The 25891-nt window shown below is 39.5% G+C and overlaps 21 non-coding genes across 21 annotated transcripts; 11 read left to right on the plus strand and 10 right to left on the minus strand.

Annotated features, from left to right (window-relative positions):
• Window positions 1–962: 962 nt before the first annotated feature.
• LOC140033428 (5S ribosomal RNA) lies at window positions 963–1081 on the minus strand. The gene has a single exon (XR_011837325.1). It is a non-coding gene; the product is annotated as a 5S ribosomal RNA (ribosomal RNA).
• A 1125-nt stretch (window positions 1082–2206) lies between these two features.
• LOC140033439 (5S ribosomal RNA) lies at window positions 2207–2325 on the minus strand. Its single transcript, XR_011837336.1, has one exon. It is a non-coding gene; the product is annotated as a 5S ribosomal RNA (ribosomal RNA).
• Window positions 2326–3460: 1135 nt separating this feature from the next.
• On the minus strand, window positions 3461–3579 carry LOC140033451 (5S ribosomal RNA). Its single transcript, XR_011837348.1, has one exon. It is a non-coding gene; the product is annotated as a 5S ribosomal RNA (ribosomal RNA).
• A 1135-nt stretch (window positions 3580–4714) lies between these two features.
• LOC140034675 (5S ribosomal RNA) lies at window positions 4715–4833 on the minus strand. The gene has a single exon (XR_011838534.1). It is a non-coding gene; the product is annotated as a 5S ribosomal RNA (ribosomal RNA).
• Window positions 4834–5958: 1125 nt separating this feature from the next.
• On the minus strand, window positions 5959–6077 carry LOC140033462 (5S ribosomal RNA). The gene has a single exon (XR_011837359.1). It is a non-coding gene; the product is annotated as a 5S ribosomal RNA (ribosomal RNA).
• A 1135-nt stretch (window positions 6078–7212) lies between these two features.
• On the minus strand, window positions 7213–7331 carry LOC140033473 (5S ribosomal RNA). The gene has a single exon (XR_011837371.1). It is a non-coding gene; the product is annotated as a 5S ribosomal RNA (ribosomal RNA).
• A 1135-nt stretch (window positions 7332–8466) lies between these two features.
• Window positions 8467–8585, minus strand: LOC140033484 (5S ribosomal RNA). Its single transcript, XR_011837382.1, has one exon. It is a non-coding gene; the product is annotated as a 5S ribosomal RNA (ribosomal RNA).
• A 1125-nt stretch (window positions 8586–9710) lies between these two features.
• Window positions 9711–9829, minus strand: LOC140033495 (5S ribosomal RNA). Its single transcript, XR_011837394.1, has one exon. It is a non-coding gene; the product is annotated as a 5S ribosomal RNA (ribosomal RNA).
• A 1133-nt stretch (window positions 9830–10962) lies between these two features.
• Window positions 10963–11081, minus strand: LOC140033506 (5S ribosomal RNA). Its single transcript, XR_011837405.1, has one exon. It is a non-coding gene; the product is annotated as a 5S ribosomal RNA (ribosomal RNA).
• A 1135-nt stretch (window positions 11082–12216) lies between these two features.
• LOC140033517 (5S ribosomal RNA) lies at window positions 12217–12335 on the minus strand. The gene has a single exon (XR_011837417.1). It is a non-coding gene; the product is annotated as a 5S ribosomal RNA (ribosomal RNA).
• Window positions 12336–13253: 918 nt separating this feature from the next.
• LOC140033528 (5S ribosomal RNA) lies at window positions 13254–13372 on the plus strand. Its single transcript, XR_011837428.1, has one exon. It is a non-coding gene; the product is annotated as a 5S ribosomal RNA (ribosomal RNA).
• A 1122-nt stretch (window positions 13373–14494) lies between these two features.
• LOC140033539 (5S ribosomal RNA) lies at window positions 14495–14613 on the plus strand. Its single transcript, XR_011837440.1, has one exon. It is a non-coding gene; the product is annotated as a 5S ribosomal RNA (ribosomal RNA).
• Window positions 14614–15735: 1122 nt separating this feature from the next.
• On the plus strand, window positions 15736–15854 carry LOC140033550 (5S ribosomal RNA). Its single transcript, XR_011837451.1, has one exon. It is a non-coding gene; the product is annotated as a 5S ribosomal RNA (ribosomal RNA).
• Window positions 15855–16976: 1122 nt separating this feature from the next.
• Window positions 16977–17095, plus strand: LOC140033562 (5S ribosomal RNA). Its single transcript, XR_011837465.1, has one exon. It is a non-coding gene; the product is annotated as a 5S ribosomal RNA (ribosomal RNA).
• Window positions 17096–18217: 1122 nt separating this feature from the next.
• LOC140033573 (5S ribosomal RNA) lies at window positions 18218–18336 on the plus strand. Its single transcript, XR_011837476.1, has one exon. It is a non-coding gene; the product is annotated as a 5S ribosomal RNA (ribosomal RNA).
• A 1122-nt stretch (window positions 18337–19458) lies between these two features.
• On the plus strand, window positions 19459–19577 carry LOC140033584 (5S ribosomal RNA). The gene has a single exon (XR_011837487.1). It is a non-coding gene; the product is annotated as a 5S ribosomal RNA (ribosomal RNA).
• Window positions 19578–20699: 1122 nt separating this feature from the next.
• On the plus strand, window positions 20700–20818 carry LOC140033595 (5S ribosomal RNA). Its single transcript, XR_011837498.1, has one exon. It is a non-coding gene; the product is annotated as a 5S ribosomal RNA (ribosomal RNA).
• Window positions 20819–21940: 1122 nt separating this feature from the next.
• On the plus strand, window positions 21941–22059 carry LOC140033606 (5S ribosomal RNA). The gene has a single exon (XR_011837509.1). It is a non-coding gene; the product is annotated as a 5S ribosomal RNA (ribosomal RNA).
• A 1122-nt stretch (window positions 22060–23181) lies between these two features.
• LOC140033617 (5S ribosomal RNA) lies at window positions 23182–23300 on the plus strand. Its single transcript, XR_011837520.1, has one exon. It is a non-coding gene; the product is annotated as a 5S ribosomal RNA (ribosomal RNA).
• Window positions 23301–24422: 1122 nt separating this feature from the next.
• On the plus strand, window positions 24423–24541 carry LOC140033629 (5S ribosomal RNA). Its single transcript, XR_011837531.1, has one exon. It is a non-coding gene; the product is annotated as a 5S ribosomal RNA (ribosomal RNA).
• Window positions 24542–25663: 1122 nt separating this feature from the next.
• LOC140033641 (5S ribosomal RNA) lies at window positions 25664–25782 on the plus strand. Its single transcript, XR_011837543.1, has one exon. It is a non-coding gene; the product is annotated as a 5S ribosomal RNA (ribosomal RNA).
• The last annotated feature ends 109 nt before the right edge of the window (window positions 25783–25891 follow it).

Genomic DNA, 25891 nt, shown 5'->3' on the forward strand with positions numbered 1-25891 from the left:
CCCGCAACTCTAAATTATCATGAAATCAATCCTTCACGCTTGCAGTTAGGGGTGGCAATTCGGGTCCAAATCAGGTTGGCGGGTCGGGTTCGGGTCAACAGACCCGCCAGAAAATCTGTTGACCCGAACCCCGACCCGCCAACCCGTGACGGGTCAGGTATGCTGACCCGAACCCGAAAATTTCAGGTTTACGGGGCGGCGGGTCGACCCGAAATGACCCGAAACTTAATTTTAATTTATTAATTTATCACTGTAATTTCTAATAAAATCAATTTCTCACAAAACTAATTACATAATCAAGTAATAAAAATTTAAATAAATGATTCCAAATCAAATCTAAAATAAATTAAACACCGTAAAAGTGTTTTATCCCAAGCAAAATATAAAATAAATTAAAACAATACAAAAGTGAAAAATAATATAATATATTATTTGTCCAAGTATAATAATTTCAACTTCACACAAATTAAATAAATTCGTTTAGGATTAAGTAATTAATGCCTTTGAAAAAAAGAATAACTTAGTTTAGTTAGATAAAATTATTTTTATGTTTATTAAATTATTTTTAATTCGTAAACGGGTCATATCGGGTCATATCAGGTCACCACGGGTTGACCCGAAATCGACCGGTTTTCTTTTCGGGTTCATCGGGTCCAACCCGATTCTGACCCGAATTCCCGAAACCTCAACCCAAACCCATTAATTTCGTGTTAGGTTCGTGTCGTGTTTTCAGGTCGTGTCGAAAATTGCCACCCCTAGTTGCGGTGATACATTTGCGCCGACAAATTTGAGCGACGATCCGGGCTTTGATCGAGCCGTACCGTTCCTGATTTGTCTCGCGCCTTCAGATCCTCCTTCACGCTTCGACAAGAAGCAAAATATTAAGCAATCGTTCCGACGGAGCTAAATTACTACAGGATAAAGAACGAATAGGAAATTTGGATTTCGAAACAAAAAAGAGAGGGGTGCAACACGAGGACTTCCCAGGGGGTCACCCATCCTAGTACTACTCTCGCCCAAGCACGCTTAACTTCGGAGTTCTGATGGGATCCGGTGCATTAGTGCTGGTATGATCGCACCCGCCATGTTCCTTTCGCTTTATTCTTTTAAACTACCCCGTCCTGCGAAGCAGTGTGGCTTTTCTAGACCGAAATTCATTTTAAGCGTCAATTCAAGCATTTTCCTCTTATCCTTTTATTTATTTACTTTATATTTTTTTTTGTTATTGATTTGCACCCTGTTTTTTTCCCTCATCCCGCAACTCTAAATTATCATGAAATCAATCCTTCACGCTTGCAGTTAGGGGTGGCAATTCGGGTCCAAATCAGGTTGGCGGGTCGGGTTCGGGTCAACAGACCCGCCAGAAAATCTGTTGACCCGAACCCCGACCCGCCAACTCGTGACGGGTCAGGTATGCTGACCCGAACCCGAAAATTTCAGGTTTACGGGGCGGCGGGTCGACCCGAAATGACCCGAAACTTAATTTTAATTTATTAATTTATCACTGTAATTTCTAATAAAATCAATTTCTCACAAAACTAATTACATAATCAAGTAATAAAAATTTAAATAAATGATTCCAAATCAAATCTAAAATAAATTAAACACCGTAAAAGTGTTTTATCCCAAGCAAAATATAAAATAAATTAAAACAATACAAAAGTGAAAAATAATATAATATATTATTTGTCCAAGTATAATAATTTCAACTTCACACAAATTAAATAAATTCGTTTAGGATTAAGTAATTAATGCCTTTGAAAAAAAGAATAACTTAGTTTAGTTAGATAAATTTATTTTTATGTTTATTAAATTATTTTTAATTCGTAAACGGGTCATATCAGGTCACCACGGGTTGACCCGAAATCGACCGGTTTTCTTTTCGGGTTCATCGGGTCCAACCCGATTCTGACCCGAATTCCCGAAACCTCAACCCAAACCCATTAATTTCGTGTTAGGTTCGTGTCGTGTTTTCAGGTCGTGTCGAAAATTGCCACCCCTAGTTGCGGTGATACATTTGCGCCGACAAATTTGAGCGACGATCCGGGCTTTGATCGAGCCGTACCGTTCCTGATTTGTCTCGCGCCTTCAGATCCTCCTTCACGCTTCGACAAGAAGCAAAATATTAAGCAATCGTTCCGACGGAGCTAAATTACTACAGGATAAAGAACGAATAGGAAATTTGGATTTCGAAACAAAAAAGAGAGGGGTGCAACACGAGGACTTCCCAGGGGGTCACCCATCCTAGTACTACTCTCGCCCAAGCACGCTTAACTTCGGAGTTCTGATGGGATCCGGTGCATTAGTGCTGGTATGATCGCACCCGCCATGTTCCTTTCGCTTTATTCTTTTAAACTACCCCGTCCTGCGAAGCAGTGTGGCTTTTCTAGACCGAAATTCATTTTAAGCGTCAATTCAAGCATTTTCCTCTTATCCTTTTATTTATTTACTTTATATTTTTTTTTGTTATTGATTTGCACCCTGTTTTTTTCCCTCATCCCGCAACTCTAAATTATCATGAAATCAATCCTTCACGCTTGCAGTTAGGGGTGGCAATTCGGGTCCAAATCAGGTTGGCGGGTCGGGTTCGGGTCAACAGACCCGCCAGAAAATCTGTTGACCCGAACCCCGACCCGCCAACCCGTGACGGGTCAGGTATGCTGACCCGAACCCGAAAATTTCAGGTTTACGGGGCGGCGGGTCGACCCGAAATGACCCGAAACTTAATTTTAATTTATTAATTTATCACTGTAATTTCTAATAAAATCAATTTCTCACAAAACTAATTACATAATCAAGTAATAAAAATTTAAATAAATGATTCCAAATCAAATCTAAAATAAATTAAACACCGTAAAAGTGTTTTATCCCAAGCAAAATATAAAATAAATTAAAACAATACAAAAGTGAAAAATAATATAATATATTATTTGTCCAAGTATAATAATTTCAACTTCACACAAATTAAATAAATTCGTTTAGGATTAAGTAATTAATGCCTTTGAAAAAAAGAATAACTTAGTTTAGTTAGATAAAATTATTTTTATGTTTATTAAATTATTTTTAATTCGTAAACGGGTCATATCGGGTCATATCAGGTCACCACGGGTTGACCCGAAATCGACCGGTTTTCTTTTCGGGTTCATCGGGTCCAACCCGATTCTGACCCGAATTCCCGAAACCTCAACCCAAACCCATTAATTTCGTGTTAGGTTCGTGTCGTGTTTTCAGGTCGTGTCGAAAATTGCCACCCCTAGTTGCGGTGATACATTTGCGCCGACAAATTTGAGCGACGATCCGGGCTTTGATCGAGCCGTACCGTTCCTGATTTGTCTCGCGCCTTCAGATCCTCCTTCACGCTTCGACAAGAAGCAAAATATTAAGCAATCGTTCCGACGGAGCTAAATTACTACAGGATAAAGAACGAATAGGAAATTTGGATTTCGAAACAAAAAAGAGAGGGGTGCAACACGAGGACTTCCCAGGGGGTCACCCATCCTAGTACTACTCTCGCCCAAGCACGCTTAACTTCGGAGTTCTGATGGGATCCGGTGCATTAGTGCTGGTATGATCGCACCCGCCATGTTCCTTTCGCTTTATTCTTTTAAACTACCCCGTCCTGCGAAGCAGTGTGGCTTTTCTAGACCGAAATTCATTTTAAGCGTCAATTCAAGCATTTTCCTCTTATCCTTTTATTTATTTACTTTATATTTTTTTTTGTTATTGATTTGCACCCTGTTTTTTTCCCTCATCCCGCAACTCTAAATTATCATGAAATCAATCCTTCACGCTTGCAGTTAGGGGTGGCAATTCGGGTCCAAATCAGGTTGGCGGGTCGGGTTCGGGTCAACAGACCCGCCAGAAAATCTGTTGACCCGAACCCCGACCCGCCAACCCGTGACGGGTCAGGTATGCTGACCCGAACCCGAAAATTTCAGGTTTACGGGGCGGCGGGTCGACCCGAAATGACCCGAAACTTAATTTTAATTTATTAATTTATCACTGTAATTTCTAATAAAATCAATTTCTCACAAAACTAATTACATAATCAAGTAATAAAAATTTAAATAAATGATTCCAAATCAAATCTAAAATAAATTAAACACCGTAAAAGTGTTTTATCCCAAGCAAAATATAAAATAAATTAAAACAATACAAAAGTGAAAAATAATATAATATATTATTTGTCCAAGTATAATAATTTCAACTTCACACAAATTAAATAAATTCGTTTAGGATTAAGTAATTAATGCCTTTGAAAAAAAGAATAACTTAGTTTAGTTAGATAAAATTATTTTTATGTTTATTAAATTATTTTTAATTCGTAAACGGGTCATATCGGGTCATATCAGGTCACCACGGGTTGACCCGAAATCGACCGGTTTTCTTTTCGGGTTCATCGGGTCCAACCCGATTCTGACCCGAATTCCCGAAACCTCAACCCAAACCCATTAATTTCGTGTTAGGTTCGTGTCGTGTTTTCAGGTCGTGTCGAAAATTGCCACCCCTAGTTGCGGTGATACATTTGCGCCGACAAATTTGAGCGACGATCCGGGCTTTGATCGAGCCGTACCGTTCCTGATTTGTCTCGCGCCTTCAGATCCTCCTTCACGCTTCGACAAGAAGCAAAATATTAAGCAATCGTTCCGACGGAGCTAAATTACTACAGGATAAAGAACGAATAGGAAATTTGGATTTCGAAACAAAAAAGAGAGGGGTGCAACACGAGGAATTCCCAGGGGGTCACCCATCCTAGTACTACTCTCGCCCAAGCACGCTTAACTTCGGAGTTCTGATGGGATCCGGTGCATTAGTGCTGGTATGATCGCACCCGCCATGTTCCTTTCGCTTTATTCTTTTAAACTACCCCGTCCTGCGAAGCAGTGTGGCTTTTCTAGACCGAAATTCATTTTAAGCGTCAATTCAAGCATTTTCCTCTTATCCTTTTATTTATTTACTTTATATTTTTTTTTGTTATTGATTTGCACCCTGTTTTTTTCCCTCATCCCGCAACTCTAAATTATCATGAAATCAATCCTTCACGCTTGCAGTTAGGGGTGGCAATTCGGGTCCAAATCAGGTTGGCGGGTCGGGTTCGGGTCAACAGACCCGCCAGAAAATCTGTTGACCCGAACCCCGACCCGCCAACCCGTGACGGGTCAGGTATGCTGACCCGAACCCGAAAATTTCAGGTTTACGGGGCGGCGGGTCGACCCGAAATGACCCGAAACTTAATTTTAATTTATTAATTTATCACTGTAATTTCTAATAAAATCAATTTCTCACAAAACTAATTACATAATCAAGTAATAAAAATTTAAATAAATGATTCCAAATCAAATCTAAAATAAATTAAACACCGTAAAAGTGTTTTATCCCAAGCAAAATATAAAATAAATTAAAACAATACAAAAGTGAAAAATAATATAATATATTATTTGTCCAAGTATAATAATTTCAACTTCACACAAATTAAATAAATTCGTTTAGGATTAAGTAATTAATGCCTTTGAAAAAAAGAATAACTTAGTTTAGTTAGATAAAATTATTTTTATGTTTATTAAATTATTTTTAATTCGTAAACGGGTCATATCAGGTCACCACGGGTTGACCCGAAATCGACCGGTTTTCTTTTCGGGTTCATCGGGTCCAACCCGATTCTGACCCGAATTCCCGAAACCTCAACCCAAACCCATTAATTTCGTGTTAGGTTCGTGTCGTGTTTTCAGGTCGTGTCGAAAATTGCCACCCCTAGTTGCGGTGATACATTTGCGCCGACAAATTTGAGCGACGATCCGGGCTTTGATCGAGCCGTACCGTTCCTGATTTGTCTCGCGCCTTCAGATCCTCCTTCACGCTTCGACAAGAAGCAAAATATTAAGCAATCGTTCCGACGGAGCTAAATTACTACAGGATAAAGAACGAATAGGAAATTTGGATTTCGAAACAAAAAAGAGAGGGGTGCAACACGAGGACTTCCCAGGGGGTCACCCATCCTAGTACTACTCTCGCCCAAGCACGCTTAACTTCGGAGTTCTGATGGGATCCGGTGCATTAGTGCTGGTATGATCGCACCCGCCATGTTCCTTTCGCTTTATTCTTTTAAACTACCCCGTCCTGCGAAGCAGTGTGGCTTTTCTAGACCGAAATTCATTTTAAGCGTCAATTCAAGCATTTTCCTCTTATCCTTTTATTTATTTACTTTATATATTTTTTTGTTATTGATTTGCACCCTGTTTTTTTCCCTCATCCCGCAACTCTAAATTATCATGAAATCAATCCTTCACGCTTGCAGTTAGGGGTGGCAATTCGGGTCCAAATCAGGTTGGCGGGTCGGGTTCGGGTCAACAGACCCGCCAGAAAATCTGTTGACCCGAACCCCGACCCGCCAACCCGTGACGGGTCAGGTATGCTGACCCGAACCCGAAAATTTCAGGTTTACGGGGCGGCGGGTCGACCAGAAATGACCCGAAACTTAATTTTAATTTATTAATTTATCACTGTAATTTCTAATAAAATCAATTTCTCACAAAACTAATTACATAATCAAGTAATAAAAATTTAAATAAATGATTCCAAATCAAATCTAAAATAAATTAAACACCGTAAAAGTGTTTTATCCCAAGCAAAATATAAAATAAATTAAAACAATACAAAAGTGAAAAATAATATAATATATTATTTGTCCAAGTATAATAATTTCAACTTCACACAAATTAAATAAATTCGTTTAGGATTAAGTAATTAATGCCTTTGAAAAAAAGAATAACTTAGTTTAGTTAGATAAATTTATTTTTATGTTTATTAAATTATTTTTAATTCGTAAACGGGTCATATCGGGTCATATCAGGTCACCACGGGTTGACCCGAAATCGACCGGTTTTCTTTTCGGGTTCATCGGGTCCAACCCGATTCTGACCCGAATTCCCGAAACCTCAACCCAAACCCATTAATTTCGTGTTAGGTTCGTGTCGTGTTTTCAGGTCGTGTCGAAAATTGCCACCCCTAGTTGCGGTGATACATTTGCGCCGACAAATTTGAGCGACGATCCGGGCTTTGATCGAGCCGTACCGTTCCTGATTTGTCTCGCGCCTTCAGATCCTCCTTCACGCTTCGACAAGAAGCAAAATATTAAGCAATCGTTCCGACGGAGCTAAATTACTACAGGATAAAGAACGAATAGGAAATTTGGATTTCGAAACAAAAAAGAGAGGGGTGCAACACGAGGACTTCCCAGGGGGTCACCCATCCTAGTACTACTCTCGCCCAAGCACGCTTAACTTCGGAGTTCTGATGGGATCCGGTGCATTAGTGCTGGTATGATCGCACCCGCCATGTTCCTTTCGCTTTATTCTTTTAAACTACCCCGTCCTGCGAAGCAGTGTGGCTTTTCTAGACCGAAATTCATTTTAAGCGTCAATTCAAGCATTTTCCTCTTATCCTTTTATTTATTTACTTTATATTTTTTTTTGTTATTGATTTGCACCCTGTTTTTTTCCCTCATCCCGCAACTCTAAATTATCATGAAATCAATCCTTCACGCTTGCAGTTAGGGGTGGCAATTCGGGTCCAAATCAGGTTGGCGGGTCGGGTTCGGGTCAACAGACCCGCCAGAAAATCTGTTGACCCGAACCCCGACCCGCCAACCCGTGACGGGTCAGATATGCTGACCCGAACCCGAAAATTTCAGGTTTACGGGGCGGCGGGTCGACCCGAAATGACCCGAAACTTAATTTTAATTTATTAATTTATCACTGTAATTTCTAATAAAATCAATTTCTCACAAAACTAATTACATAATCAAGTAATAAAAATTTAAATAAATGATTCCAAATCAAATCTAAAATAAATTAAACACCGTAAAAGTGTTTTATCCCAAGCAAAATATAAAATAAATTAAAACAATACAAAAGTGAAAAATAATATAATATATTATTTGTCCAAGTATAATAATTTCAACTTCACACAAATTAAATAAATTCGTTTAGGATTAAGTAATTAATGCCTTTGAAAAAAAGAATAACTTAGTTTAGTTAGATAAAATTATTTTTATGTTTATTAAATTATTTTTAATTCGTAAACGGGTCATATCGGGTCATATCAGGTCACCACGGGTTGACCCGAAATCGACCGGTTTTCTTTTCGGGTTCATCGGGTCCAACCCGATTCTGACCCGAATTCCCGAAACCTCAACCCAAACCCATTAATTTCGTGTTAGGTTCGTGTCGTGTTTTCAGGTCGTGTCGAAAATTGCCACCCCTAGTTGCGGTGATACATTTGCGCCGACAAATTTGAGCGACGATCCGGGCTTTGATCGAGCCGTACCGTTCCTGATTTGTCTCGCGCCTTCAGATCCTCCTTCACGCTTCGACAAGAAGCAAAATATTAAGCAATCGTTCCGACGGAGCTAAATTACTACAGGATAAAGAACGAATAGGAAATTTGGATTTCGAAACAAAAAAGAGAGGGGTGCAACACGAGGACTTCCCAGGGGGTCACCCATCCTAGTACTACTCTCGCCCAAGCACGCTTAACTTCGGAGTTCTGATGGGATCCGGTGCATTAGTGCTGGTATGATCGCACCCGCCATGTTCCTTTCGCTTTATTCTTTTAAACTACCCCGTCCTGCGAAGCAGTGTGGCTTTTCTAGACCGAAATTCATTTTAAGCGTCAATTCAAGCATTTTCCTCTTATCCTTTTATTTATTTACTTTATATTTTTTTTTGTTATTGATTTGCACCCTGTTTTTTTCCCTCATCCCGCAACTCTAAATTATCATGAAATCAATCCTTCACGCTTGCAGTTAGGGGTGGCAATTCGGGTCCAAATCAGGTTGGCGGGTCGGGTTCGGGTCAACAGACCCGCCAGAAAATCTGTTGACCCGAACCCCGACCCGCCAACCCGTGACGGGTCAGGTATGCTGACCCGAACCCGAAAATTTCAGGTTTACGGGGCGGCGGGTCGACCCGAAATGACCCGAAACTTAATTTTAATTTATTAATTTATCACTGTAATTTCTAATAAAATCAATTTCTCACAAAACTAATTACATAATCAAGTAATAAAAATTTAAATAAATGATTCCAAATCAAATCTAAAATAAATTAAACACCGTAAAAGTGTTTTATCCCAAGCAAAATATAAAATAAATTAAAACAATACAAAAGTGAAAAATAATATAATATATTATTTGTCCAAGTATAATAATTTCAACTTCACACAAATTAAATAAATTCGTTTAGGATTAAGTAATTAATGCCTTTGAAAAAAAGAATAACTTAGTTTAGTTAGATAAAATTATTTTTATGTTTATTAAATTATTTTTAATTCGTAAACGGGTCATATCAGGTCACCACGGGTTGACCCGAAATCGACCGGTTTTCTTTTCGGGTTCATCGGGTCCAACCCGATTCTGACCCGAATTCCCGAAACCTCAACCCAAACCCATTAATTTCGTGTTAGGTTCGTGTCGTGTTTTCAGGTCGTGTCGAAAATTGCCACCCCTAGTTGCGGTGATACATTTGCGCCGACAAATTTGAGCGACGATCCGGGCTTTGATCGAGCCGTACCGTTCCTGATTTGTCTCGCGCCTTCAGATCCTCCTTCACGCTTCGACAAGAAGCAAAATATTAAGCAATCGTTCCGACGGAGCTAAATTACTACAGGATAAAGAACGAATAGGAAATTTGGATTTCGAAACAAAAAAGAGAGGGGTGCAACACGAGGACTTCCCAGGGGGTCACCCATCCTAGTACTACTCTCGCCCAAGCACGCTTAACTTCGGAGTTCTGATGGGATCCGGTGCATTAGTGCTGGTATGATCGCACCCGCCATGTTCCTTTCGCTTTATTCTTTTAAACTACCCCGTCCTGCGAAGCAGTGTGGCTTTTCTAGACCGAAATTCATTTTAAGCGTCAATTCAAGCATTTTCCTCTTATCCTTTTATTTATTTACTTTATATTTTTTTTTGTTATTGATTTGCACCCTGTTTTTTTCCCTCATCCCGCAACTCTAAATTATCATGAAATCAATCCTTCACGCTTGCAGTTAGGGGTGGCAATTCGGGTCCAAATCAGGTTGGCGGGTCGGGTTCGGGTCAACAGACCCGCCAGAAAATCTGTTGACCCGAACCCCGACCCGCCAACCCGTGACGGGTCAGGTATGCTGACCCGAACCCGAAAATTTCAGGTTTACGGGGCGGCGGGTCGACCCGAAATGACCCGAAACTTAATTTTAATTTATTAATTTATCACTGTAATTTCTAATAAAATCAATTTCTCACAAAACTAATTACATAATCAAGTAATAAAAATTTAAATAAATGATTCCAAATCAAATCTAAAAAATTAAACACCGTAAAAGTGTTTTATCCCAAGCAAAATATAAAATAAATTAAAACAATACAAAAGTGAAAAATAATATAATATATTATTTGTCCAAGTATAATAATTTCAACTTCACACAAATTAAATAAATTCGTTTAGGATTAAGTAATTAATGCCTTTGAAAAAAAGAATAACTTAGTTTAGTTAGATAAAATTATTTTTATGTTTATTAAATTATTTTTAATTCGTAAACGGGTCATATCGGGTCATATCAGGTCACCACGGGTTGACCCGAAATCGACCGGTTTTCTTTTCGGGTTCATCGGGTCCAACCCGATTCTGACCCGAATTCCCGAAACCTCAACCCAAACCCATTAATTTCGTGTTAGGTTCGTGTCGTGTTTTCAGGTCGTGTCGAAAATTGCCACCCCTAGTTGCGGTGATACATTTGCGCCGACAAATTTGAGCGACGATCCGGGCTTTGATCGAGCCGTACCGTTCCTGATTTGTCTCGCGCCTTCAGATCCTCCTTCACGCTTCGACAAGAAGCAAAATATTAAGCAATCGTTCCGACGGAGCTAAATTACTACAGGATAAAGAACGAATAGGAAATTTGGATTTCGAAACAAAAAAGAGAGGGGTGCAACACGAGGACTTCCCAGGGGGTCACCCATCCTAGTACTACTCTCGCCCAAGCACGCTTAACTTCGGAGTTCTGATGGGATCCGGTGCATTAGTGCTGGTATGATCGCACCCGCCATGTTCCTTTCGCTTTATTCTTTTAAACTACCCCGTCCTGCGAAGCAGTGTGGCTTTTCTAGACCGAAATTCATTTTAAGCGTCAATTCAAGCATTTTCCTCTTATCCTTTTATTTATTTACTTTATATTTTTTTTTGTTATTGATTTGCACCCTGTTTTTTTCCCTCATCCCGCAACTCTAAATTATCATGAAATCAATCCTTCACGCTTGCAGTTAGGGGTGGCAATTCGGGTCCAAATCAGGTTGGCGGGTCGGGTTCGGGTCAACAGACCCGCCAGAAAATCTGTTGACCCGAACCCCGACCCGCCAACCCGTGACGGGTCAGGTATGCTGACCCGAACCCGAAAATTTCAGGTTTACGGGGCGGCGGGTCGACCCGAAATGACCCGAAACTTAATTTTAATTTATTAATTTATCACTGTAATTTCTAATAAAATCAATTTCTCACAAAACTAATTACATAATCAAGTAATAAAAATTTAAATAAATGATTCCAAATCAAATCTAAAATAAATTAAACACCGTAAAAGTGTTTTATCCCAAGCAAAATATAAAATAAATTAAAACAATACAAAAGTGAAAAATAATATAATATATTATTTGTCCAAGTATAATAATTTCAAATTCACACAAATTAAATAAATTCGTTTAGGATTAAGTAATTAATGCCTTTGAAAAAAAGAATAACTTAGTTTAGTTAGATAAAATTATTTTTATGTTTATTAAATTATTTTTAATTCGTAAACGGGTCATATCGGGTCATATCAGGTCACCACGGGTTGACCCGAAATCGACCGGTTTTCTTTTCGGGTTCATCGGGTCCAACCCGATTCTGACCCGAATTCCCGAAACCTCAACCCAAACCCATTAATTTCGTGTTAGGTTCGTGTCGTGTTTTCAGGTCGTGTCGAAAATTGCCACCCCTAGTTGCGGTGATACATTTGCGCCGACAAATTTGAGCGACGATCCGGGCTTTGATCGAGCCGTACCGTTCCTGATTTGTCTCGCGCCTTCAGATCCTCCTTCACGCTTCGACAAGAAGCAAAATATTAAGCAATCGTTCCGACGGAGCTAAATTACTACAGGATAAAGAACGAATAGGAAATTTGGATTTCGAAACAAAAAAGAGAGGGGTGCAACACGAGGACTTCCCAGGGGGTCACCCATCCTAGTACTACTCTCGCCCAAGCACGCTTAACTTCGGAGTTCTGATGGGATCCGGTGCATTAGTGCTGGTATGATCGCACCCGCCATGTTCCTTTCGCTTTATTCTTTTAAACTACCCCGTCCTGCGAAGCAGTGTGGCTTTTCTAGACCGAAATTCATTTTAAGCGTCAATTCAAGCATTTTCCTCTTATCCTTTTATTTATTTACTTTATATTTTTTTTTGTTATTGATTTGCACCCTGTTTTTTTCCCTCATCCCGCAACTCTAAATTATCATGAAATCAATCCTTCACGCTTGCAGTTAGGGGTGGCAATTCGGGTCCAAATCAGGTTGGCGGGTCGGGTTCGGGTCAACAGATTAATTTGTGTGAAGTTGAAATTATTGTACTTGGACAAATAATATATTATATTATTTTTCACTTTTGTATTGTTTTAATTTATTTTATATTTTGCTTGGGATAAAACACTTTTACGGTGTTTAATTTATTTTAGATTTGATTTGGAATCATTTATTTAAATTTTTATTACTTGATTATGTAATTAGTTTTGTGAGAAATTGATTTTATTAGAAATTACAGTGATAAATTAATAAATTAAAATTAAGTTTCGGGTCATTTCGGGTCGACCCGCCGCCCCGTAAACCTGAAATTTTCGGGTTCGGGTCAGCATACCTGACCCGTCACGGGTTGGCGGGTCGGGGTTCGGGTCAACAGATTTTCTGGCGGGTCTGTTGACCCGAACCCGACCCGCCAACCTGATTTGGACCCGAATTGCCACCCCTAACTGCAAGCGTGAAGGATTGATTTCATGATAATTTAGAGTTGCGGGATGAGGGAAAAAAACAGGGTGCAAATCAATAACAAAAAAAAATATAAAGTAAATAAATAAAAGGATAAGAGGAAAATGCTTGAATTGACGCTTAAAATGAATTTCGGTCTAGAAAAGCCACACTGCTTCGCAGGACGGGGTAGTTTAAAAGAATAACGCGAAAGGAACATGGCGGGTGCGATCATACCAGCACTAATGCACCGGATCCCATCAGAACTCCGAAGTTAAGCGTGCTTGGGCGAGAGTAGTACTAGGATGGGTGACCCCCTGGGAAGTCCTCGTGTTGCACCCCTCTCTTTTTTGTTTCGAAATCCAAATTTCCTATTCGTTCTTTATCCTGTAGTAATTTAGCTCCGTCGGAACGATTGCTTAATATTTTGCTTCTTGTCGAAGCGTGAAGGAGGATCTGAAGGCGCGAGACAAATCAGGAACGGTACGGCTCGATCAAAGCCCGGATCGTCGCTCAAATTTGTCGGCGCAAATGCATCACCGCAACTAGGGGTGGCAATTTTCGACACGACACGAACCTAACACGAAATTAATGGGTTTGGGTTGAGGTTTCGGGAATTCGGGTCAGAATCGGGTTGGACCCGATGAACCCGAAAAGAAAACCGGTCGATTTCGGGTCAACCCGTGGTGACCTGATATGACCCGATATGACCCGTTTACGAATTAAAAATAATTTAATAAACATAAAAATAATTTTATCTAACTAAACTAAGTTATTCTTTTTTTCAAAGGCATTAATTACTTAATCCTAAACGAATTTATTTAATTTGTGTGAAGTTGAAATTATTGTACTTGGACAAATAATATATTATATTATTTTTCACTTTTGTATTGTTTTAATTTATTTTATATTTTGCTTGGGATAAAACACTTTTACGGTGTTTAATTTATTTTAGATTTGATTTGGAATCATTTATTTAAATTTTTATTACTTGATTATGTAATTAGTTTTGTGAGAAATTGATTTTATTAGAAATTACAGTGATAAATTAATAAATTAAAATTAAGTTTCGGGTCATTTCGGGTCGACCCGCCGCCCCGTAAACCTGAAATTTTCGGGTTCGGGTCAGCATACCTGACCCGTCACGGGTTGGCGGGTCGGGGTTCGGGTCAACAGATTTTCTGGCGGGTCTGTTGACCCGAACCCGACCCGCCAACCTGATTTGGACCCGAATTGCCACCCCTAACTGCAAGCGTGAAGGATTGATTTCATGATAATTTAGAGTTGCGGGATGAGGGAAAAAAACAGGGTGCAAATCAATAACAAAAAAAAATATAAAGTAAATAAATAAAAGGATAAGAGGAAAATGCTTGAATTGACGCTTAAAATGAATTTCGGTCTAGAAAAGCCACACTGCTTCGCAGGACGGGGTAGTTTAAAAGAATAACGCGAAAGGAACATGGCGGGTGCGATCATACCAGCACTAATGCACCGGATCCCATCAGAACTCCGAAGTTAAGCGTGCTTGGGCGAGAGTAGTACTAGGATGGGTGACCCCCTGGGAAGTCCTCGTGTTGCACCCCTCTCTTTTTTGTTTCGAAATCCAAATTTCCTATTCGTTCTTTATCCTGTAGTAATTTAGCTCCGTCGGAACGATTGCTTAATATTTTGCTTCTTGTCGAAGCGTGAAGGAGGATCTGAAGGCGCGAGACAAATCAGGAACGGTACGGCTCGATCAAAGCCCGGATCGTCGCTCAAATTTGTCGGCGCAAATGCATCACCGCAACTAGGGGTGGCAATTTTCGACACGACACGAACCTAACACGAAATTAATGGGTTTGGGTTGAGGTTTCGGGAATTCGGGTCAGAATCGGGTTGGACCCGATGAACCCGAAAAGAAAACCGGTCGATTTCGGGTCAACCCGTGGTGACCTGATATGACCCGATATGACCCGTTTACGAATTAAAAATAATTTAATAAACATAAAAATAATTTTATCTAACTAAACTAAGTTATTCTTTTTTTCAAAGGCATTAATTACTTAATCCTAAACGAATTTATTTAATTTGTGTGAAGTTGAAATTATTGTACTTGGACAAATAATATATTATATTATTTTTCACTTTTGTATTGTTTTAATTTATTTTATATTTTGCTTGGGATAAAACACTTTTACGGTGTTTAATTTATTTTAGATTTGATTTGGAATCATTTATTTAAATTTTTATTACTTGATTATGTAATTAGTTTTGTGAGAAATTGATTTTATTAGAAATTACAGTGATAAATTAATAAATTAAAATTAAGTTTCGGGTCATTTCGGGTCGACCCGCCGCCCCGTAAACCTGAAATTTTCGGGTTCGGGTCAGCATACCTGACCCGTCACGGGTTGGCGGGTCGGGGTTCGGGTCAACAGATTTTCTGGCGGGTCTGTTGACCCGAACCCGACCCGCCAACCTGATTTGGACCCGAATTGCCACCCCTAACTGCAAGCGTGAAGGATTGATTTCATGATAATTTAGAGTTGCGGGATGAGGGAAAAAAACAGGGTGCAAATCAATAACAAAAAAAAATATAAAGTAAATAAATAAAAGGATAAGAGGAAAATGCTTGAATTGACGCTTAAAATGAATTTCGGTCTAGAAAAGCCACACTGCTTCGCAGGACGGGGTAGTTTAAAAGAATAACGCGAAAGGAACATGGCGGGTGCGATCATACCAGCACTAATGCACCGGATCCCATCAGAACTCCGAAGTTAAGCGTGCTTGGGCGAGAGTAGTACTAGGATGGGTGACCCCCTGGGAAGTCCTCGTGTTGCACCCCTCTCTTTTTTGTTTCGAAATCCAAATTTCCTATTCGTTCTTTATCCTGTAGTAATTTAGCTCCGTCGGAACGATTGCTTAATATTTTGCTTCTTGTCGAAGCGTGAAGGAGGATCTGAAGGCGCGAGACAAATCAGGAACGGTACGGCTCGATCAAAGCCCGGATCGTCGCTCAAATTTGTCGGCGCAAATGCATCACCGCAACTAGGGGTGGCAATTTTCGACACGACACGAACCTAACACGAAATTAATGGGTTTGGGTTGAGGTTTCGGGAATTCGGGTCAGAATCGGGTTGGACCCGATGAACCCGAAAAGAAAACCGGTCGATTTCGGGTCAACCCGTGGTGACCTGATATGACCCGATATGACCCGTTTACGAATTAAAAATAATTTAATAAACATAAAAATAATTTTATCTAACTAAACTAAGTTATTCTTTTTTTCAAAGGCATTAATTACTTAATCCTAAACGAATTTATTTAATTTGTGTGAAGTTGAAATTATTGTACTTGGACAAATAATATATTATATTATTTTTCACTTTTGTATTGTTTTAATTTATTTTATATTTTGCTTGGGATAAAACACTTTTACGGTGTTTAATTTATTTTAGATTTGATTTGGAATCATTTATTTAAATTTTTATTACTTGATTATGTAATTAGTTTTGTGAGAAATTGATTTTATTAGAAATTACAGTGATAAATTAATAAATTAAAATTAAGTTTCGGGTCATTTCGGGTCGACCCGCCGCCCCGTAAACCTGAAATTTTCGGGTTCGGGTCAGCATACCTGACCCGTCACGGGTTGGCGGGTCGGGGTTCGGGTCAACAGATTTTCTGGCGGGTCTGTTGACCCGAACCCGACCCGCCAACCTGATTTGGACCCGAATTGCCACCCCTAACTGCAAGCGTGAAGGATTGATTTCATGATAATTTAGAGTTGCGGGATGAGGGAAAAAAACAGGGTGCAAATCAATAACAAAAAAAAATATAAAGTAAATAAATAAAAGGATAAGAGGAAAATGCTTGAATTGACGCTTAAAATGAATTTCGGTCTAGAAAAGCCACACTGCTTCGCAGGACGGGGTAGTTTAAAAGAATAACGCGAAAGGAACATGGCGGGTGCGATCATACCAGCACTAATGCACCGGATCCCATCAGAACTCCGAAGTTAAGCGTGCTTGGGCGAGAGTAGTACTAGGATGGGTGACCCCCTGGGAAGTCCTCGTGTTGCACCCCTCTCTTTTTTGTTTCGAAATCCAAATTTCCTATTCGTTCTTTATCCTGTAGTAATTTAGCTCCGTCGGAACGATTGCTTAATATTTTGCTTCTTGTCGAAGCGTGAAGGAGGATCTGAAGGCGCGAGACAAATCAGGAACGGTACGGCTCGATCAAAGCCCGGATCGTCGCTCAAATTTGTCGGCGCAAATGCATCACCGCAACTAGGGGTGGCAATTTTCGACACGACACGAACCTAACACGAAATTAATGGGTTTGGGTTGAGGTTTCGGGAATTCGGGTCAGAATCGGGTTGGACCCGATGAACCCGAAAAGAAAACCGGTCGATTTCGGGTCAACCCGTGGTGACCTGATATGACCCGATATGACCCGTTTACGAATTAAAAATAATTTAATAAACATAAAAATAATTTTATCTAACTAAACTAAGTTATTCTTTTTTTCAAAGGCATTAATTACTTAATCCTAAACGAATTTATTTAATTTGTGTGAAGTTGAAATTATTGTACTTGGACAAATAATATATTATATTATTTTTCACTTTTGTATTGTTTTAATTTATTTTATATTTTGCTTGGGATAAAACACTTTTACGGTGTTTAATTTATTTTAGATTTGATTTGGAATCATTTATTTAAATTTTTATTACTTGATTATGTAATTAGTTTTGTGAGAAATTGATTTTATTAGAAATTACAGTGATAAATTAATAAATTAAAATTAAGTTTCGGGTCATTTCGGGTCGACCCGCCGCCCCGTAAACCTGAAATTTTCGGGTTCGGGTCAGCATACCTGACCCGTCACGGGTTGGCGGGTCGGGGTTCGGGTCAACAGATTTTCTGGCGGGTCTGTTGACCCGAACCCGACCCGCCAACCTGATTTGGACCCGAATTGCCACCCCTAACTGCAAGCGTGAAGGATTGATTTCATGATAATTTAGAGTTGCGGGATGAGGGAAAAAAACAGGGTGCAAATCAATAACAAAAAAAAATATAAAGTAAATAAATAAAAGGATAAGAGGAAAATGCTTGAATTGACGCTTAAAATGAATTTCGGTCTAGAAAAGCCACACTGCTTCGCAGGACGGGGTAGTTTAAAAGAATAACGCGAAAGGAACATGGCGGGTGCGATCATACCAGCACTAATGCACCGGATCCCATCAGAACTCCGAAGTTAAGCGTGCTTGGGCGAGAGTAGTACTAGGATGGGTGACCCCCTGGGAAGTCCTCGTGTTGCACCCCTCTCTTTTTTGTTTCGAAATCCAAATTTCCTATTCGTTCTTTATCCTGTAGTAATTTAGCTCCGTCGGAACGATTGCTTAATATTTTGCTTCTTGTCGAAGCGTGAAGGAGGATCTGAAGGCGCGAGACAAATCAGGAACGGTACGGCTCGATCAAAGCCCGGATCGTCGCTCAAATTTGTCGGCGCAAATGCATCACCGCAACTAGGGGTGGCAATTTTCGACACGACACGAACCTAACACGAAATTAATGGGTTTGGGTTGAGGTTTCGGGAATTCGGGTCAGAATCGGGTTGGACCCGATGAACCCGAAAAGAAAACCGGTCGATTTCGGGTCAACCCGTGGTGACCTGATATGACCCGATATGACCCGTTTACGAATTAAAAATAATTTAATAAACATAAAAATAATTTTATCTAACTAAACTAAGTTATTCTTTTTTTCAAAGGCATTAATTACTTAATCCTAAACGAATTTATTTAATTTGTGTGAAGTTGAAATTATTGTACTTGGACAAATAATATATTATATTATTTTTCACTTTTGTATTGTTTTAATTTATTTTATATTTTGCTTGGGATAAAACACTTTTACGGTGTTTAATTTATTTTAGATTTGATTTGGAATCATTTATTTAAATTTTTATTACTTGATTATGTAATTAGTTTTGTGAGAAATTGATTTTATTAGAAATTACAGTGATAAATTAATAAATTAAAATTAAGTTTCGGGTCATTTCGGGTCGACCCGCCGCCCCGTAAACCTGAAATTTTCGGGTTCGGGTCAGCATACCTGACCCGTCACGGGTTGGCGGGTCGGGGTTCGGGTCAACAGATTTTCTGGCGGGTCTGTTGACCCGAACCCGACCCGCCAACCTGATTTGGACCCGAATTGCCACCCCTAACTGCAAGCGTGAAGGATTGATTTCATGATAATTTAGAGTTGCGGGATGAGGGAAAAAAACAGGGTGCAAATCAATAACAAAAAAAAATATAAAGTAAATAAATAAAAGGATAAGAGGAAAATGCTTGAATTGACGCTTAAAATGAATTTCGGTCTAGAAAAGCCACACTGCTTCGCAGGACGGGGTAGTTTAAAAGAATAACGCGAAAGGAACATGGCGGGTGCGATCATACCAGCACTAATGCACCGGATCCCATCAGAACTCCGAAGTTAAGCGTGCTTGGGCGAGAGTAGTACTAGGATGGGTGACCCCCTGGGAAGTCCTCGTGTTGCACCCCTCTCTTTTTTGTTTCGAAATCCAAATTTCCTATTCGTTCTTTATCCTGTAGTAATTTAGCTCCGTCGGAACGATTGCTTAATATTTTGCTTCTTGTCGAAGCGTGAAGGAGGATCTGAAGGCGCGAGACAAATCAGGAACGGTACGGCTCGATCAAAGCCCGGATCGTCGCTCAAATTTGTCGGCGCAAATGCATCACCGCAACTAGGGGTGGCAATTTTCGACACGACACGAACCTAACACGAAATTAATGGGTTTGGGTTGAGGTTTCGGGAATTCGGGTCAGAATCGGGTTGGACCCGATGAACCCGAAAAGAAAACCGGTCGATTTCGGGTCAACCCGTGGTGACCTGATATGACCCGATATGACCCGTTTACGAATTAAAAATAATTTAATAAACATAAAAATAATTTTATCTAACTAAACTAAGTTATTCTTTTTTTCAAAGGCATTAATTACTTAATCCTAAACGAATTTATTTAATTTGTGTGAAGTTGAAATTATTGTACTTGGACAAATAATATATTATATTATTTTTCACTTTTGTATTGTTTTAATTTATTTTATATTTTGCTTGGGATAAAACACTTTTACGGTGTTTAATTTATTTTAGATTTGATTTGGAATCATTTATTTAAATTTTTATTACTTGATTATGTAATTAGTTTTGTGAGAAATTGATTTTATTAGAAATTACAGTGATAAATTAATAAATTAAAATTAAGTTTCGGGTCATTTCGGGTCGACCCGCCGCCCCGTAAACCTGAAATTTTCGGGTTCGGGTCAGCATACCTGACCCGTCACGGGTTGGCGGGTCGGGGTTCGGGTCAACAGATTTTCTGGCGGGTCTGTTGACCCGAACCCGACCCGCCAACCTGATTTGGACCCGAATTGCCACCCCTAACTGCAAGCGTGAAGGATTGATTTCATGATAATTTAGAGTTGCGGGATGAGGGAAAAAAACAGGGTGCAAATCAATAACAAAAAAAAATATAAAGTAAATAAATAAAAGGATAAGAGGAAAATGCTTGAATTGACGCTTAAAATGAATTTCGGTCTAGAAAAGCCACACTGCTTCGCAGGACGGGGTAGTTTAAAAGAATAACGCGAAAGGAACATGGCGGGTGCGATCATACCAGCACTAATGCACCGGATCCCATCAGAACTCCGAAGTTAAGCGTGCTTGGGCGAGAGTAGTACTAGGATGGGTGACCCCCTGGGAAGTCCTCGTGTTGCACCCCTCTCTTTTTTGTTTCGAAATCCAAATTTCCTATTCGTTCTTTATCCTGTAGTAATTTAGCTCCGTCGGAACGATTGCTTAATATTTTGCTTCTTGTCGAAGCGTGAAGGAGGATCTGAAGGCGCGAGACAAATCAGGAACGGTACGGCTCGATCAAAGCCCGGATCGTCGCTCAAATTTGTCGGCGCAAATGCATCACCGCAACTAGGGGTGGCAATTTTCGACACGACACGAACCTAACACGAAATTAATGGGTTTGGGTTGAGGTTTCGGGAATTCGGGTCAGAATCGGGTTGGACCCGATGAACCCGAAAAGAAAACCGGTCGATTTCGGGTCAACCCGTGGTGACCTGATATGACCCGATATGACCCGTTTACGAATTAAAAATAATTTAATAAACATAAAAATAATTTTATCTAACTAAACTAAGTTATTCTTTTTTTCAAAGGCATTAATTACTTAATCCTAAACGAATTTATTTAATTTGTGTGAAGTTGAAATTATTGTACTTGGACAAATAATATATTATATTATTTTTCACTTTTGTATTGTTTTAATTTATTTTATATTTTGCTTGGGATAAAACACTTTTACGGTGTTTAATTTATTTTAGATTTGATTTGGAATCATTTATTTAAATTTTTATTACTTGATTATGTAATTAGTTTTGTGAGAAATTGATTTTATTAGAAATTACAGTGATAAATTAATAAATTAAAATTAAGTTTCGGGTCATTTCGGGTCGACCCGCCGCCCCGTAAACCTGAAATTTTCGGGTTCGGGTCAGCATACCTGACCCGTCACGGGTTGGCGGGTCGGGGTTCGGGTCAACAGATTTTCTGGCGGGTCTGTTGACCCGAACCCGACCCGCCAACCTGATTTGGACCCGAATTGCCACCCCTAACTGCAAGCGTGAAGGATTGATTTCATGATAATTTAGAGTTGCGGGATGAGGGAAAAAAACAGGGTGCAAATCAATAACAAAAAAAAATATAAAGTAAATAAATAAAAGGATAAGAGGAAAATGCTTGAATTGACGCTTAAAATGAATTTCGGTCTAGAAAAGCCACACTGCTTCGCAGGACGGGGTAGTTTAAAAGAATAACGCGAAAGGAACATGGCGGGTGCGATCATACCAGCACTAATGCACCGGATCCCATCAGAACTCCGAAGTTAAGCGTGCTTGGGCGAGAGTAGTACTAGGATGGGTGACCCCCTGGGAAGTCCTCGTGTTGCACCCCTCTCTTTTTTGTTTCGAAATCCAAATTTCCTATTCGTTCTTTATCCTGTAGTAATTTAGCTCCGTCGGAACGATTGCTTAATATTTTGCTTCTTGTCGAAGCGTGAAGGAGGATCTGAAGGCGCGAGACAAATCAGGAACGGTACGGCTCGATCAAAGCCCGGATCGTCGCTCAAATTTGTCGGCGCAAATGCATCACCGCAACTAGGGGTGGCAATTTTCGACACGACACGAACCTAACACGAAATTAATGGGTTTGGGTTGAGGTTTCGGGAATTCGGGTCAGAATCGGGTTGGACCCGATGAACCCGAAAAGAAAACCGGTCGATTTCGGGTCAACCCGTGGTGACCTGATATGACCCGATATGACCCGTTTACGAATTAAAAATAATTTAATAAACATAAAAATAATTTTATCTAACTAAACTAAGTTATTCTTTTTTTCAAAGGCATTAATTACTTAATCCTAAACGAATTTATTTAATTTGTGTGAAGTTGAAATTATTGTACTTGGACAAATAATATATTATATTATTTTTCACTTTTGTATTGTTTTAATTTATTTTATATTTTGCTTGGGATAAAACACTTTTACGGTGTTTAATTTATTTTAGATTTGATTTGGAATCATTTATTTAAATTTTTATTACTTGATTATGTAATTAGTTTTGTGAGAAATTGATTTTATTAGAAATTACAGTGATAAATTAATAAATTAAAATTAAGTTTCGGGTCATTTCGGGTCGACCCGCCGCCCCGTAAACCTGAAATTTTCGGGTTCGGGTCAGCATACCTGACCCGTCACGGGTTGGCGGGTCGGGGTTCGGGTCAACAGATTTTCTGGCGGGTCTGTTGACCCGAACCCGACCCGCCAACCTGATTTGGACCCGAATTGCCACCCCTAACTGCAAGCGTGAAGGATTGATTTCATGATAATTTAGAGTTGCGGGATGAGGGAAAAAAACAGGGTGCAAATCAATAACAAAAAAAAATATAAAGTAAATAAATAAAAGGATAAGAGGAAAATGCTTGAATTGACGCTTAAAATGAATTTCGGTCTAGAAAAGCCACACTGCTTCGCAGGACGGGGTAGTTTAAAAGAATAACGCGAAAGGAACATGGCGGGTGCGATCATACCAGCACTAATGCACCGGATCCCATCAGAACTCCGAAGTTAAGCGTGCTTGGGCGAGAGTAGTACTAGGATGGGTGACCCCCTGGGAAGTCCTCGTGTTGCACCCCTCTCTTTTTTGTTTCGAAATCCAAATTTCCTATTCGTTCTTTATCCTGTAGTAATTTAGCTCCGTCGGAACGATTGCTTAATATTTTGCTTCTTGTCGAAGCGTGAAGGAGGATCTGAAGGCGCGAGACAAATCAGGAACGGTACGGCTCGATCAAAGCCCGGATCGTCGCTCAAATTTGTCGGCGCAAATGCATCACCGCAACTAGGGGTGGCAATTTTCGACACGACACGAACCTAACACGAAATTAATGGGTTTGGGTTGAGGTTTCGGGAATTCGGGTCAGAATCGGGTTGGACCCGATGAACCCGAAAAGAAAACCGGTCGATTTCGGGTCAACCCGTGGTGACCTGATATGACCCGATATGACCCGTTTACGAATTAAAAATAATTTAATAAACATAAAAATAATTTTATCTAACTAAACTAAGTTATTCTTTTTTTCAAAGGCATTAATTACTTAATCCTAAACGAATTTATTTAATTTGTGTGAAGTTGAAATTATTGTACTTGGACAAATAATATATTATATTATTTTTCACTTTTGTATTGTTTTAATTTATTTTATATTTTGCTTGGGATAAAACACTTTTACGGTGTTTAATTTATTTTAGATTTGATTTGGAATCATTTATTTAAATTTTTATTACTTGATTATGTAATTAGTTTTGTGAGAAATTGATTTTATTAGAAATTACAGTGATAAATTAATAAATTAAAATTAAGTTTCGGGTCATTTCGGGTCGACCCGCCGCCCCGTAAACCTGAAATTTTCGGGTTCGGGTCAGCATACCTGACCCGTCACGGGTTGGCGGGTCGGGGTTCGGGTCAACAGATTTTCTGGCGGGTCTGTTGACCCGAACCCGACCCGCCAACCTGATTTGGACCCGAATTGCCACCCCTAACTGCAAGCGTGAAGGATTGATTTCATGATAATTTAGAGTTGCGGGATGAGGGAAAAAAACAGGGTGCAAATCAATAACAAAAAAAAATATAAAGTAAATAAATAAAAGGATAAGAGGAAAATGCTTGAATTGACGCTTAAAATGAATTTCGGTCTAGAAAAGCCACACTGCTTCGCAGGACGGGGTAGTTTAAAAGAATAACGCGAAAGGAACATGGCGGGTGCGATCATACCAGCACTAATGCACCGGATCCCATCAGAACTCCGAAGTTAAGCGTGCTTGGGCGAGAGTAGTACTAGGATGGGTGACCCCCTGGGAAGTCCTCGTGTTGCACCCCTCTCTTTTTTGTTTCGAAATCCAAATTTCCTATTCGTTCTTTATCCTGTAGTAATTTAGCTCCGTCGGAACGATTGCTTAATATTTTGCTTCTTGTCGAAGCGTGAAGGAGGATCTGAAGGCGCGAGACAAATCAGGAACGGTACGGCTCGATCAAAGCCCGGATCGTCGCTCAAATTTGTCGGCGCAAATGCATCACCGCAACTAGGGGTGGCAATTTTCGACACGACACGAACCTAACACGAAATTAATGGGTTTGGGTTGAGGTTTCGGGAATTCGGGTCAGAATCGGGTTGGACCCGATGAACCCGAAAAGAAAACCGGTCGATTTCGGGTCAACCCGTGGTGACCTGATATGACCCGATATGACCCGTTTACGAATTAAAAATAATTTAATAAACATAAAAATAATTTTATCTAACTAAACTAAGTTATTCTTTTTTTCAAAGGCATTAATTACTTAATCCTAAACGAATTTATTTAATTTGTGTGAAGTTGAAATTATTGTACTTGGACAAATAATATATTATATTATTTTTCACTTTTGTATTGTTTTAATTTATTTTATATTTTGCTTGGGATAAAACACTTTTACGGTGTTTAATTTATTTTAGATTTGATTTGGAATCATTTATTTAAATTTTTATTACTTGATTATGTAATTAGTTTTGTGAGAAATTGATTTTATTAGAAATTACAGTGATAAATTAATAAATTAAAATTAAGTTTCGGGTCATTTCGGGTCGACCCGCCGCCCCGTAAACCTGAAATTTTCGGGTTCGGGTCAGCATACCTGACCCGTCACGGGTTGGCGGGTCGGGGTTCGGGTCAACAGATTTTCTGGCGGGTCTGTTGACCCGAACCCGACCCGCCAACCTGATTTGGACCCGAATTGCCACCCCTAACTGCAAGCGTGAAGGATTGATTTCATGATAATTTAGAGTTGCGGGATGAGGGAAAAAAACAGGGTGCAAATCAATAACAAAAAAAAATATAAAGTAAATAAATAAAAGGATAAGAGGAAAATGCTTGAATTGACGCTTAAAATGAATTTCGGTCTAGAAAAGCCACACTGCTTCGCAGGACGGGGTAGTTTAAAAGAATAACGCGAAAGGAACATGGCGGGTGCGATCATACCAGCACTAATGCACCGGATCCCATCAGAACTCCGAAGTTAAGCGTGCTTGGGCGAGAGTAGTACTAGGATGGGTGACCCCCTGGGAAGTCCTCGTGTTGCACCCCTCTCTTTTTTGTTTCGAAATCCAAATTTCCTATTCGTTCTTTATCCTGTAGTAATTTAGCTCCGTCGGAACGATTGCTTAATATTTTGCTTCTTGTCGAAGCGTGAAGG

The sequence above is a fragment of the Coffea arabica genome, unplaced genomic scaffold, assembly GCF_036785885.1.
Source record: "Coffea arabica cultivar ET-39 unplaced genomic scaffold, Coffea Arabica ET-39 HiFi ptg000200l, whole genome shotgun sequence".
Classification (NCBI taxonomy): Eukaryota; Viridiplantae; Streptophyta; class Magnoliopsida; order Gentianales; family Rubiaceae; genus Coffea; species Coffea arabica.